This window comes from Megalopta genalis, chromosome 8, assembly GCF_051020955.1.
Source record: "Megalopta genalis isolate 19385.01 chromosome 8, iyMegGena1_principal, whole genome shotgun sequence".
NCBI lineage: Eukaryota > Metazoa > Arthropoda > Insecta > Hymenoptera > Halictidae > Megalopta > Megalopta genalis.
Genome location: NC_135020.1, coordinates 3,001,009 through 3,017,008, shown reverse-complemented (window position 1 = coordinate 3,017,008; position 16,000 = coordinate 3,001,009).

The following is a 16,000-nucleotide window of genomic DNA, read 5'->3' as shown; positions in this document are numbered from 1 at the left end:
AAGAACAACAAGGACAACAAGAACAACAAGAACAACAAGAACAACAAGAACAACAAGAACAACCAGAACAACAAGAACAACAAGAACAACAAGAACTACAACAACAACAAGGACATCAACAACAACTACAACAAGTACAGCAAGAACAACAACAACAACAAGAACAACAAGAACAACAATTACAACAAGAAAAACGAGAACAACGAGAACAACGAGAACAACGATAACAACGAGAACAACGAGAACAACGAGAACAACGAGAACAACGAGAACAACGAGAACAACGAGAACAACGAGAACAACGAGAACAACGAGAACAACGATAACAACGAGAACAACGGGAACAACGAGAACAACGAGAACAACGAGAACAACGAGAACAACGAGAACAACAAGAACAACGAGAACAACGAGAACAACGAGAACAACGAGAACAACGAGAACAACGAGAACAACGAGAGCAACGAGAACAACGAGAACAACGAGAACAACGAGAACAACGAGAACAACAAGAACAACAACGAGAACAACGAGAACAACGAGAACAGCGAGAACAACGAGAACAACGAGAACAACGAGAACAACGAGAACAACGAGAACAACGAGAACAACCAGAACAACAAGAACAACAAGAACAGCAAGAACAACAAGAACTACAACAACAACAAGGACAACAAGAACAACTACAACAACAAGAACAGCAAGAACAACAACAACAACAAGAACAACAAGATCAACAAAAACCACAAGAACAACAAGAACAACAAGAACAACAAGGACAACAAGAACAACAAGAACAACAAGAACAACAAGAACAACAAGAACTACAACAACAACAACTACAACAAGAACAGCAAGAACAACAAGAACAACAAGAACAACAAGAACAACAAGAACAACAAGAACAACAAGAACAACAAGAACAACAAGAACAACAAGAACAACAAGAACAACAAGAACAACAAGAACAACAAGAACAACAAGAACAACAAGAACAACAAGAACAACAAGAACAACAAGAACAACAAGAACAACAAGAACAACAAGAACAACGAGAACAACAAGAACAACAAGAACAACAAGAACAACAAGAAGAACAACAAGAACAAGAAGAACAACAAGAAGAACAACAAGAACAACAACAAGAACAACAACAACAACAACAACAACTAGAACAAGAAGAACAACAAGTACACCAAGAACAACAAGAACAACAGGAACAACAAGTACACCAAGATCAACAAGATCAACAAGAACCACAAGAACAACAAGATCAACAAAAACAACAAGATCAACAAGAGCAACAAGAACAACAAGAACAACAAGGACAACAAGAACAACAAGAACAACAAGAACAACAAGAACAACGAGAACAACGAGAACAACGAGAACAACGAGAACAACGAGAACAACGGGAACAACGTGAACAACGAGAACAACGAGAACAACGAGAACAACAAGAACAACAACGAGAACAACGAGAACAACAAGAACAACAAGAACAACAAGAACAACAAGAACAACAAGAACAACAAGAACAACAAGAACAACAAGAACAACAAGATCAACAAGAACAACAAGAACAACAAGAGCAACAAGAACAACAAGAACAAGAACAGCAAGAATAACAACAACAACAAGAACAACCGGAACAACAAGAACAACAAGAACAACTAGAACAACTAGAACAACAGGAACAACAAGAACAACAAGATCAACATGACCAGCAAGAACAACAAGAACAACAAGAACAATAAGAACAACAAGAACAACAAGAACAGCAAGAACAACAAGAACAACAAGATCAACGAGAGCAACAAGAGCAACAAGAACAACAAGAACAACAAGAACAACAAGAACAACAAGAACAACAAGAACAACAAGCACAACAACAACAATACCAACAACAAGAACAACAAGAACAGCAAGTGCAACAACAACAACAACAAGATCAACAAAAACAACAAGAACAACAACAACAAGAACAACAAGAACAACAAGAACAACAAGAACAACAAGAAAAACAAGAACAACAAGCCCAACAAGAGCAAAAAGAGCAACAAGAGCAACAAGAGCAACAAGAGCAATAAGAGCAACAAGATCAACAAGAGCAACAACATCAACAAGAGCAACAAGAGCAACAAGAACAACAAGAACAACAAGAACAACAACAACAACAACAAGAACAAGAAGAGCAACAACAGCAACAAGAGCAACAAGAGCAACAAGAGTAACAAGAGCAACAAGAGCAACAAGAGCAACAAGAACAACAAGAACAACAAGATCAACAAGAACAACAAGAACAACAAGAGCAACAAGAACAACAAGAACAACAAGATCAACAAGAACAACAAGAACAACAAGAGCAACAAGAACAACAAGAACAAGAACAGCAAGAATAACAACAACAACAAGAACAACAAGAACAACAAGAACAACAAGAACAACAAGTACAACAAGAACAACAAGAACAACAAGAACAACAAGAACAACAAGAACAACAAGAACTACAAGGACAACAACAACAACAACAATAACAACAAGAACAACAAGAACAAGAACAGCAAGAACAACAACAACAAGAACAACAAAAACAAGGACAACAACAACAACAAGAACAACAAGAACAACACGAACAACAACAACAAGAACAACAAGAACAACAAGAACAACAAGGACAACAACAACAAGAACAACAAGGACAACAACAACAAGGACAACTAGAACAACAACAAGAAGAACAACAAGGACAACATGAACAGCAAAAACAACAAGAACAACAAGAACAACAAGAACAACAAGAACAACAAGAACAACAAGAACAACAAGAACAACAAGAACAACAAGAACAACAAGAACAACAAGAACAACAAGAACAACAAGAACAACAAGAACAACAAGAACAACAAGAACAACAAGAACAACAAGAACAACAAGAACAACAAGAACAACAAGAACAACAAGAACAACAAGAACAACAAGAACAACAAGAACAACAAGAACAACAAGAACAACAAGAACAACAAGAACAACAAGAACAACAAGAACAACGAGAACAACGAGAACAACGAGAACAACGAGAACAACGAGAACATCGAGAACAACGAGAACAACGAGAACAACGAGAACAACAAGAATAACAAGAACAACAAGAACAACCAGAACAGCAAGAAGAACAACAAGAACAACAAGAACAACAAGAACAACAAGATCAACAAAAACAAAAAGAACAACAAGAACAACAAGAACAGCAAGAACAACAAGGACAACAAGAACAAGAACAGCAAGAGCAACAACAACAAGAACCACATGAACAACAACAACAAGAACAACAAGAACAACAACAACAACAGGAACAACAAGAACCACAACGACAAGAACAACAACAACAAGAACAACAAAAACAAGAACAACAAGAACAAGAACAGCAAGAACAACAAGAACAACAAGAACAACAAGAACAACTAGAACAACAAGTACAACAAGACAACATGAACAGCAAGAACAACAAGAACAACAAGAACAACAAGATCAACAAAAACCACAAGAACAACAAGAACAACAAGATCAACAAGGACAACAAGAACAACAAGAACAACAAGAACTACAACAACAACTACAACAAGAACAGCAAGAACAACAAGAACAACAAGAACAACAAGATCAACAAAAACCACAAGAACAACAAGAACAACAAGATCAACAAGGACAACAAGAACAACAAGACAACATGAACAGCAAGAACAACAAGAACAACAAGAACAACAAGATCAACAAAAACCACAAGAACAACAAGAACAACAAGATCAACAAGGACAACAAGAACAACAAGAACAACAAGAACTACAACAACAACTACAACAAGAACAGCAAGAACAACAAGAACAACAAGAACAACAAGAACAACAAGAACAACAAGAACAACAAGAACAACAAGAACAACAAGAACAACAAGAACAACAAGAACAACAAGAACAACAAGAACAACAAGAACAACAAGAACAACAAGAACAACAAGAACAACAAGAACAACAAGAACAACAAGAACAACAAGAACAACAAGAACAACAAGAACAACAAGAACAACAAGAACAACAAGAACAACAAGAACAACAAGAACAACAAGAACAACAAGAACAACAAGAACAACAAGAACAACAAGAACAACAAGAACAACAAGAACAACAAGAACAACAAGAACGACAAGAACAACAAGAACAACATGAACAACAAGTACAACAAGAACAACAAGAACAACAAGAACAACAAGAAGAACAACAAGAACAACAAGAACAACAAGAAGAACAACAAGAACAACAAGAAGAACAACAAGAACAAGAAGAACAACAAGAAGAACAACAAGAACAACAACAAGAACAACAACAACAACAACTAGAACAAGAAGAACAACAAGAACACCAAGAACACCAAGAACAACAAGAACAACAAGAACAACGAGAACAACGAGAACAACGAGAACAACGAGAACAACAAGAAGAACAACAAGAACAAGAAGAACAACAAGAAGAACAACAAGAACAACAACAAGAACAACAACAACAACAACTAGAACAAGAAGAACAACAAGAACACCAAGAACAACAAGAACAACAGGAACAACAAGTACACCAAGATCAACAAGATCAACAAGAACAACAAGAACAACAAGATCAACAAAAACAACAAGATCAACAAGAGCAACAAGAACAACAAGGACAACAAGAACAACAAGAACAACAAGAACAACAAGAACAACAAGAACAACCAGAACAACAAGAACAACAAGAACAACAAGAACTACAACAACAACAAGGACATCAACAACAACTACAACAAGTACAGCAAGAACAACAACAACAACAAGAACAACAAGAACAACAATTACAACAAGAAAAACGAGAACAACGAGAACAACGAGAACAACGATAACAACGAGAACAACGAGAACAACGAGAACAACGAGAACAACGAGAACAACGAGAACAACGAGAACAACGAGAACAACGAGAACAACGAGAACAACGATAACAACGAGAACAACGGGAACAACGAGAACAACGAGAACAACGAGAACAACGAGAACAACGAGAACAACAAGAACAACGAGAACAACGAGAACAACGAGAACAACGAGAACAACGAGAACAACGAGAACAACGAGAGCAACGAGAACAACGAGAACAACGAGAACAACGAGAACAACGAGAACAACGAGAACAACAAGAACAACAACGAGAACAACGAGAACAACGAGAACAGCGAGAACAACGAGAACAACGAGAACAACGAGAACAACGAGAACAACGAGAACAACGAGAACAACCAGAACAACAAGAACAACAAGAACAGCAAGAACAACAAGAACTACAACAACAACAAGGACAACAAGAACAACTACAACAACAAGAACAGCAAGAACAACAACAACAACAAGAACAACAAGATCAACAAAAACCACAAGAACAACAAGAACAACAAGAACAACAAGGACAACAAGAACAACAAGAACAACAAGAACAACAAGAACAACAAGAACTACAACAACAACAACTACAACAAGAACAGCAAGAACAACAAGAACAACAAGAACAACAAGAACAACAAGAACAACAAGAACAACAAGAACAACAAGAACAACAAGAACAACAAGAACAACAAGAACAACAAGAACAACAAGAACAACAAGAACAACAAGAACAACAAGAACAACAAGAACAACAAGAACAACAAGAACAACAAGAACAACAAGAACAACGAGAACAACAAGAACAACAAGAACAACAAGAACAACAAGAAGAACAACAAGAACAAGAAGAACAACAAGAAGAACAACAAGAACAACAACAAGAACAACAACAACAACAACAACAACTAGAACAAGAAGAACAACAAGTACACCAAGAACAACAAGAACAACAGGAACAACAAGTACACCAAGATCAACAAGATCAACAAGAACCACAAGAACAACAAGATCAACAAAAACAACAAGATCAACAAGAGCAACAAGAACAACAAGAACAACAAGGACAACAAGAACAACAAGAACAACAAGAACAACAAGAACAACGAGAACAACGAGAACAACGAGAACAACGAGAACAACGAGAACAACGAGAACAACGGGAACAACGTGAACAACGAGAACAACGAGAACAACGAGAACAACAAGAACAACAACGAGAACAACGAGAACAACAAGAACAACAAGAACAACAAGAACAACAAGAACAACAAGAACAACAAGAACAACAAGAACAACAAGAACAACAAGATCAACAAGAACAACAAGAACAACAAGAGCAACAAGAACAACAAGAACAAGAACAGCAAGAATAACAACAACAACAAGAACAACCGGAACAACAAGAACAACAAGAACAACTAGAACAACTAGAACAACAGGAACAACAAGAACAACAAGATCAACATGACCAGCAAGAACAACAAGAACAACAAGAACAATAAGAACAACAAGAACAACAAGAACAGCAAGAACAACAAGAACAACAAGATCAACGAGAGCAACAAGAGCAACAAGAACAACAAGAACAACAAGAACAACAAGAACAACAAGACCAACAAGAACAACAAGCACAACAACAACAATACCAACAACAAGAACAACAAGAACAGCAAGTGCAACAACAACAACAACAAGATCAACAAAAACAACAAGAACAACAACAACAAGAACAACAAGAACAACAAGAACAACAAGAACAACAAGAAAAACAAGAACAACAAGCCCAACAAGAGCAAAAAGAGCAACAAGAGCAACAAGAGCAACAAGAGCAATAAGAGCAACAAGATCAACAAGAGCAACAAGAGCAACAAGAGCAACAAGAGCAACAAGAACAACAAGAACAACAAGAACAACAACAACAACAACAAGAACAAGAAGAGCAACAACAGCAACAAGAGCAACAAGAGCAACAAGAGTAACAAGAGCAACAAGAGCAACAAGAGCAACAAGAACAACAAGAACAACAAGATCAACAAGAACAACAAGAACAACAAGAGCAACAAGAACAACAAGAACAACAAGATCAACAAGAACAACAAGAACAACAAGAGCAACAAGAACAACAAGAACAAGAACAGCAAGAATAACAACAACAACAAGAACAACAAGAACAACAAGAACAACAAGAACAACAAGTACAACAAGAACAACAAGAACAACAAGAACAACAAGAACAACAAGAACAACAAGAACTACAAGGACAACAACAACAACAACAATAACAACAAGAACAACAAGAACAAGAACAGCAAGAACAACAACAACAAGAACAACAAAAACAAGGACAACAACAACAACAAGAACAACAAGAACAACACGAACAACAACAACAAGAACAACAAGAACAACAAGAAAAACAAGAACAACAAGCCCAACAAGAGCAAAAAGAGCAACAAGAGCAACAAGAGCAACAAGTGCAACAAGAGCAACAAGATCAACAAGAACAACAAGAACAACGAGAACAACGAGAACAACGAGAACAACGAGAACAACGAGAACAACGAGAACAACGAGAACAACGAGAACAACGAGAACAACGAGAACAACGAGAACAACGAGAACAACGAGAACAACAACGAGAACAACGAGAACAACGAGAACAACGAGAACAACAAGAACCACAAGAACAGCAAGAACAGCAAGAACAGCAAGAACAGCAAGAACAACAACAACAACAACAACAACAACAAGAACAACAATTACAACGAGAACAACGAGGACAACGAGGACAACGAGAACAACGAGAACAACGAGAACAACGAGAACAACGAGAACAACGAGAACAACAACGAGAACAACGAGAACAACGTGAACAACGAGAACAACGAGAACAACGAGAACAACGAGAACAACGAGAACAACGAGAACAACGAGAACAACGAGAACAACGAGAACAACAAGAACAACAACGAGAACAACGAGAACAACGAGAACAACCAGAACAACTAGAACAACAAGAGCAACTAGAACAACAAGAGCAACAAGAACTACCAGAACAACAAGAACAACAGGAACAACAAGAACAACAAGGACAACAACAACAACAACAACAACAACAACAACAAGAACAACAAGAACAACAAGAACAACAAGAACAACAAGAACAACAAGAACAAGAACAACAAGAACAACAAGAACAAGAACAGCAAGAACAACAAGAACAGCAAGAACAACAACAACAACAAGAACAACAACAACAACAACAAGAACACCAAGAACACCAAGAACAACAAGAACAACAAGAACAACAAGAACAACGAGAACAACGAGAATAACGAGAACAACAAGAACAACAAGAACAACAAGAACAACAAGAACAACAACAAGAACAACAAGAACACCAAGAACACCAAGAACAACAAGAACAACAAGAACAACGAGAACAACGAGAATAACGAGAACAACAAGAACAACAAGAACAACAAGAACAACAAGAACAACAAGAACAACAAGAACAACAAGAACAACAAGAACAACAAGAACAACAAGAACAACAAGAGCAACAAGAACTACCAGAACAACAAGAACAACGAGAACAACGAGAACAACGAGTACAACGAGAACAACGATAACAACGAGAACAACGAGAACAACGAGAACAACGGGAACAACGAGAACAACGAGAACAACGAGAACAACGAGAACAACGAGAACAACGAGAACAACGAGAACAACAAGAACAACAACGAGAACAACGAGAACAACAAGAACAACAAGAACAACAAGAACAACAAGAACAACAAGAACAACAAGAACAACAAGAACAACAAGAACAACAAGAACAACAAGAACAACAAGAACAACAAGAACAACAAGAACAACAGGAACAACAAGAACAACAAGATCAACATGACCAGCAAGAACAACAACAACAACAAGAACAACAACAAGAACAACAAGAACAACAAGAGCAACAAGAACAACAAGAACAACAAGATCAACAAAAACAACAAGAACAACAAGAACAACAAGAACAACGAGAACAACAAGAACTACAACAACAACAAGGACAACAAGAACAACAACAACAACAACAAGAACAACTAGAACAACAACAACAAGAACAACAAGAACAACAAGAACAACAAGAATAACAAGAACAACAAGAACAACAAGGACAACAACAACAACAACCACAAGAACAACAAGAACAACAAGAACAACAAGAACAACAAGAACAACAAGAACAACAAGAACAACAAGAACAACAAGAACAACAAGAACAACAAGAACAACAAGAACAACAAGAACAACAAGAACAACAAGAACAACAAGAACAACAAGAACAACAAGAGCAACAAGAACAACAAGAACAACAACGAGAACAGGAACAACAAGAACAACAAGAACAACAAGAGCAACAAGAACAACAAGAACAACAAGAACAGCAAGAACAACAAGAACAGCAAGAACAACAAGAACGACAAGAACAACAAGAACAACAAGCACAACAACAACAAGAACAACAACAAGAACAACAAGAACAGCAAGTGCAACAACAACAACAACAAGATCAACAACAACAACAAGAACAACAACAGCAAGAACAACAAGAACAACTAGAACAACAAGCCCAACAAGAAGAACAAGAACAACAAGAACAACAAGAACAACAACAACAACAAGAACAAGTAGAACAACAACAACAAGAGCAACAAGAACAACAAGAACAAGAACAGCAAGAATAACAACAACAACAAGAACAACAAGAACAACAAGAACAACAAGAACAACAAGAACAACAAGAACAACAAGAACAACAAGAACAACAAGAACAACAAGGACAACAACAACAACAACAATAACAACATGAACAGCAAGAACAGCATGAACAGCAAGAAAAACAAGAACAAGAACAGCAAGAACAACAACAACAACAAGAACAACAAAAACAAGGACAACAACAACAACAAGAACAACAAGAACAACAAGAACAACAAGAACAACAAGAACAGCAAGAACAACAAGATCAACAAGAACAACAACAAGAACAACAAGAGCAACAAGATCAACAAAAACAAATAGAACAACAAGAAGAACAAGGCCAACAAGAACAAGAAGAACAACAAGAACAACAAGAACAACAAGAACAACAAGAACAACAAGAACAACAAGAACAACAAGAACAACAAGAACAACAAGAACAACGAGAACAACGAGAACAACGAGAACAACGAGAACAACGAGAACAACGAGAACAACGAGAACAACGAGAACAACGAGAACAACGAGAACAACGAGAACAACGAGAACAACGAGAACAACGAGAACAACGAGAACAACGAGAACAACGAGAACAACGAGAACAACGAGAACAACGAGAACAACGAGAACAACGAGAACAACGAGAACAACGAGAACAACAAGAAGAACAACAAGAACAAGAAGAACAACAAGAAGAACAACAAGAACAACAACAAGAACAACAACAACAACAACTAGAACAAGAAGAACAACAAGAACACCAAGAACAACAAGAACAACAGGAACAACAAGTACACCAAGATCAACAAGATCAACAAGAACAACAAGAACAACAAGATCAACAAAAACAACAAGATCAACAAGAGCAACAAGAACAACAAGGACAACAAGAACAACAAGAACAACAAGAACAACAAGAACAACAAGAACAACCAGAACAACAAGAACAACAAGAACAACAAGAACTACAACAACAACAAGGACATCAACAACAACTACAACAAGTACAGCAAGAACAACAACAACAACAAGAACAACAAGAACAACAATTACAACAAGAAAAACGAGAACAACGAGAACAACGAGAACAACGATAACAACGAGAACAACGAGAACAACGAGAACAACGAGAACAACGAGAACAACGAGAACAACGAGAACAACGAGAACAACGAGAACAACGAGAACAACGATAACAACGAGAACAACGGGAACAACGAGAACAACGAGAACAACGAGAACAACGAGAACAACGAGAACAACAAGAACAACGAGAACAACGAGAACAACGAGAACAACGAGAACAACGAGAACAACGAGAACAACGAGAGCAACGAGAACAACGAGAACAACGAGAACAACGAGAACAACGAGAACAACGAGAACAACAAGAACAACAACGAGAACAACGAGAACAACGAGAACAGCGAGAACAACGAGAACAACGAGAACAACGAGAACAACGAGAACAACGAGAACAACGAGAACAACCAGAACAACAAGAACAACAAGAACAGCAAGAACAACAAGAACTACAACAACAACAAGGACAACAAGAACAACTACAACAACAAGAACAGCAAGAACAACAACAACAACAAGAACAACAAGATCAACAAAAACCACAAGAACAACAAGAACAACAAGAACAACAAGGACAACAAGAACAACAAGAACAACAAGAACAACAAGAACAACAAGAACTACAACAACAACAACTACAACAAGAACAGCAAGAACAACAAGAACAACAAGAACAACAAGAACAACAAGAACAACAAGAACAACAAGAACAACAAGAACAACAAGAACAACAAGAACAACAAGAACAACAAGAACAACAAGAACAACAAGAACAACAAGAACAACAAGAACAACAAGAACAACAAGAACAACAAGAACAACAAGAACAACAAGAACAACGAGAACAACAAGAACAACAAGAACAACAAGAACAACAAGAAGAACAACAAGAACAAGAAGAACAACAAGAAGAACAACAAGAACAACAACAAGAACAACAACAACAACAACAACAACTAGAACAAGAAGAACAACAAGTACACCAAGAACAACAAGAACAACAGGAACAACAAGTACACCAAGATCAACAAGATCAACAAGAACCACAAGAACAACAAGATCAACAAAAACAACAAGATCAACAAGAGCAACAAGAACAACAAGAACAACAAGGACAACAAGAACAACAAGAACAACAAGAACAACAAGAACAACGAGAACAACGAGAACAACGAGAACAACGAGAACAACGAGAACAACGGGAACAACGTGAACAACGAGAACAACGAGAACAACGAGAACAACAAGAACAACAACGAGAACAACGAGAACAACAAGAACAACAAGAACAACAAGAACAACAAGAACAACAAGAACAACAAGAACAACAAGAACAACAAGAACAACAAGATCAACAAGAACAACAAGAACAACAAGAGCAACAAGAACAACAAGAACAAGAACAGCAAGAATAACAACAACAACAAGAACAACCGGAACAACAAGAACAACAAGAACAACTAGAACAACTAGAACAACAGGAACAACAAGAACAACAAGATCAACATGACCAGCAAGAACAACAAGAACAACAAGAACAATAAGAACAACAAGAACAACAAGAACAGCAAGAACAACAAGAACAACAAGATCAACGAGAGCAACAAGAGCAACAAGAACAACAAGAACAACAAGAACAACAAGAACAACAAGAACAACAAGAACAACAAGCACAACAACAACAATACCAACAACAAGAACAACAAGAACAGCAAGTGCAACAACAACAACAACAAGATCAACAAAAACAACAAGAACAACAACAACAAGAACAACAAGAACAACAAGAACAACAAGAACAACAAGAAAAACAAGAACAACAAGCCCAACAAGAGCAAAAAGAGCAACAAGAGCAACAAGAGCAACAAGAGCAATAAGAGCAACAAGATCAACAAGAGCAACAAGAGCAACAAGAGCAACAAGAGCAACAAGAACAACAAGAACAACAAGAACAACAACAACAACAACAAGAACAAGAAGAGCAACAACAGCAACAAGAGCAACAAGAGCAACAAGAGTAACAAGAGCAACAAGAGCAACAAGAGCAACAAGAACAACAAGAACAACAAGATCAACAAGAACAACAAGAACAACAAGAGCAACAAGAACAACAAGAACAACAAGATCAACAAGAACAACAAGAACAACAAGAGCAACAAGAACAACAAGAACAAGAACAGCAAGAATAACAACAACAACAAGAACAACAAGAACAACAAGAACAACAAGAACAACAAGTACAACAAGAACAACAAGAACAACAAGAACAACAAGAACAACAAGAACAACAAGAACTACAAGGACAACAACAACAACAACAATAACAACAAGAACAACAAGAACAAGAACAGCAAGAACAACAACAACAAGAACAACAAAAACAAGGACAACAACAACAAGAAGAAAAACAAGAACAACACGAACAACAACAACAAGAACAACAAGAACAACAAGAAAAACAAGAACAACAAGCCCAACAAGAGCAAAAAGAGCAACAAGAGCAACAAGAGCAACAAGTGCAACAAGAGCAACAAGATCAACAAGAACAACAAGAGCAACGAGAACAACGAGAACAACGAGAACAACGAGAACAACGAGAACAACGAGAACAACGAGAACAACGAGAACAACGAGAACAACGAGAACAACGAGAACAACGAGAACAACAACGAGAACAACGAGAACAACGAGAACAACGAGAACAACAAGAACCACAAGAACAGCAAGAACAGCAAGAACAGCAAGAACAGCAAGAACAACAACAACAACAACAACAACAACAAGAACAACAATTACAACGAGAACAACGAGGACAACGAGGACAACGAGAACAACGAGAACAACGAGAACAACGAGAACAACGAGAACAACGAGAACAACAACGAGAACAACGAGAACAACGTGAACAACGAGAACAACGAGAACAACGAGAACAACGAGAACAACGAGAACAACGAGAACAACGAGAACAACGAGAACAACGAGAACAACAAGAACAACAACGAGAACAACGAGAACAACGAGAACAACCAGAACAACTAGAACAACAAGAGCAACTAGAACAACAAGAGCAACAAGAACTACCAGAACAACAAGAACAACAGGAACAACAAGAACAACAAGGACAACAACAACAACAACAACAACAACAACAACAAGAACAACAAGAACAACAAGAACAACAAGAACAACAAGAACAAGAACAACAAGAACAACAAGAACAAGAACAGCAAGAACAACAAGAACAGCAAGAACAACAACAACAACAAGAACAACAACAAGAACAACAAGAACACCAAGAACACCAAGAACAACAAGAACAACAAGAACAACAAGAACAACGAGAACAACGAGAATAACGAGAACAACAAGAACAACAAGAACAACAAGAACAACAAGAACAACAACAAGAACAACAAGAACACCAAGAACACCAAGAACAACAAGAACAACAAGAACAACGAGAACAACGAGAATAACGAGAACAACAAGAACAACAAGAACAACAAGAACAACAAGAACAACAAGAACAACAAGAACAACAAGAACAACAAGAACAACAAGAACAACAAGAACAACAAGAGCAACAAGAACTACCAGAACAACAAGAACAACGAGAACAACGAGAACAACGAGTACAACGAGAACAACGATAACAACGAGAACAACGAGAACAACGAGAACAACGAGAACAACGAGAACAACGAGAACAACGAGAACAACGAGAACAACGAGAACAACGAGAACAACGGGAACAACGAGAACAACGAGAACAACGAGAACAACGAGAACAACGAGAACAACGAGAACAACGAGAACAACAAGAACAACAACGAGAACAACGAGAACAACAAGAACAACAAGAACAACAAGAACAACAAGAACAACAAGAACAACAAGAACAACAAGAACAACAAGAACAACAAGAACAACAAGAACAACAAGAACAACAAGAACAACAAGAACAACAAGAACAACAAGAACAACAAGAACAACAAGAACAACTAGAACAACAAGAACAACAGGAACAACAAGAACAACAGGAACAACAAGAACAACAAGATCAACATGACCAGCAAGAACAACAACAACAACAAGAACAACAACAAGAACAACAAGAACAACAAGAGCAACAAGAACAACAAGAACAACAAGATCAACAAAAACAACAAGAACAACAAGAACAACAAGAACAACGAGAACAACAAGAACTACAACAACAACAAGGACAACAAGAACAACAACAACAACAACAAGAACAACTAGAACAACAACAACAAGACCAACAAGAACAACAAGAACAACAAGAATAACAAGAACAACAAGAACAACAAGGACAACAACAACAACAACCACAAGAACAACAAGAACAACAAGAACAACAAGAACAACAAGAACAACAAGAACAACAAGAACAACAAGAACAACAAGAACAACAAGAACAACAAGAACAACAAGAACAACAAGAACAACAAGAACAACAAGAACAACAAGAACAACAAGAACAACAAGAACAACAAGAGCAACAAGAACAACAAGAACAACAACGAGAACAGGAACAACAAGAACAACAAGAACAACAAGAGCAACAAGAACAACAAGAACAACAAGAACAGCAAGAACAACAAGAACAGCAAGAACAACAAGAACGACAAGAACAACAAGAACAACAAGCACAACAACAACAAGAACAACAACAAGAACAACAAGAACAGCAAGTGCAACAACAACAACAACAAGATCAACAACAACAACAAGAACAACAACAGCAAGAACAACAAGAACAACTAGAACAACAAGCCCAACAAGAAGAACAAGAACAACAAGAACAACAAGAACAACAACAACAACAAGAACAAGTAGAACAACAACAACAAGAGCAACAAGAACAACAAGAACAAGAACAGCAAGAATAACAACAACAACAAGAACAACAAGAACAACAAGAACAACAAGAACAACAAGAACAACAAGAACAACAAGAACAACAAGAACAACAAGAACAACAAGGACAACAACAACAACAACAATAACAACATGAACAGCAAGAACAGCATGAACAGCAAGAAAAACAAGAACAAGAACAGCAAGAACAACAACAACAACAAGAACAACAAAAACAAGGACAACAACAACAACAAGAACAACAAGAACAACAAGAACAACAAGAACAACAAGAACAGCAAG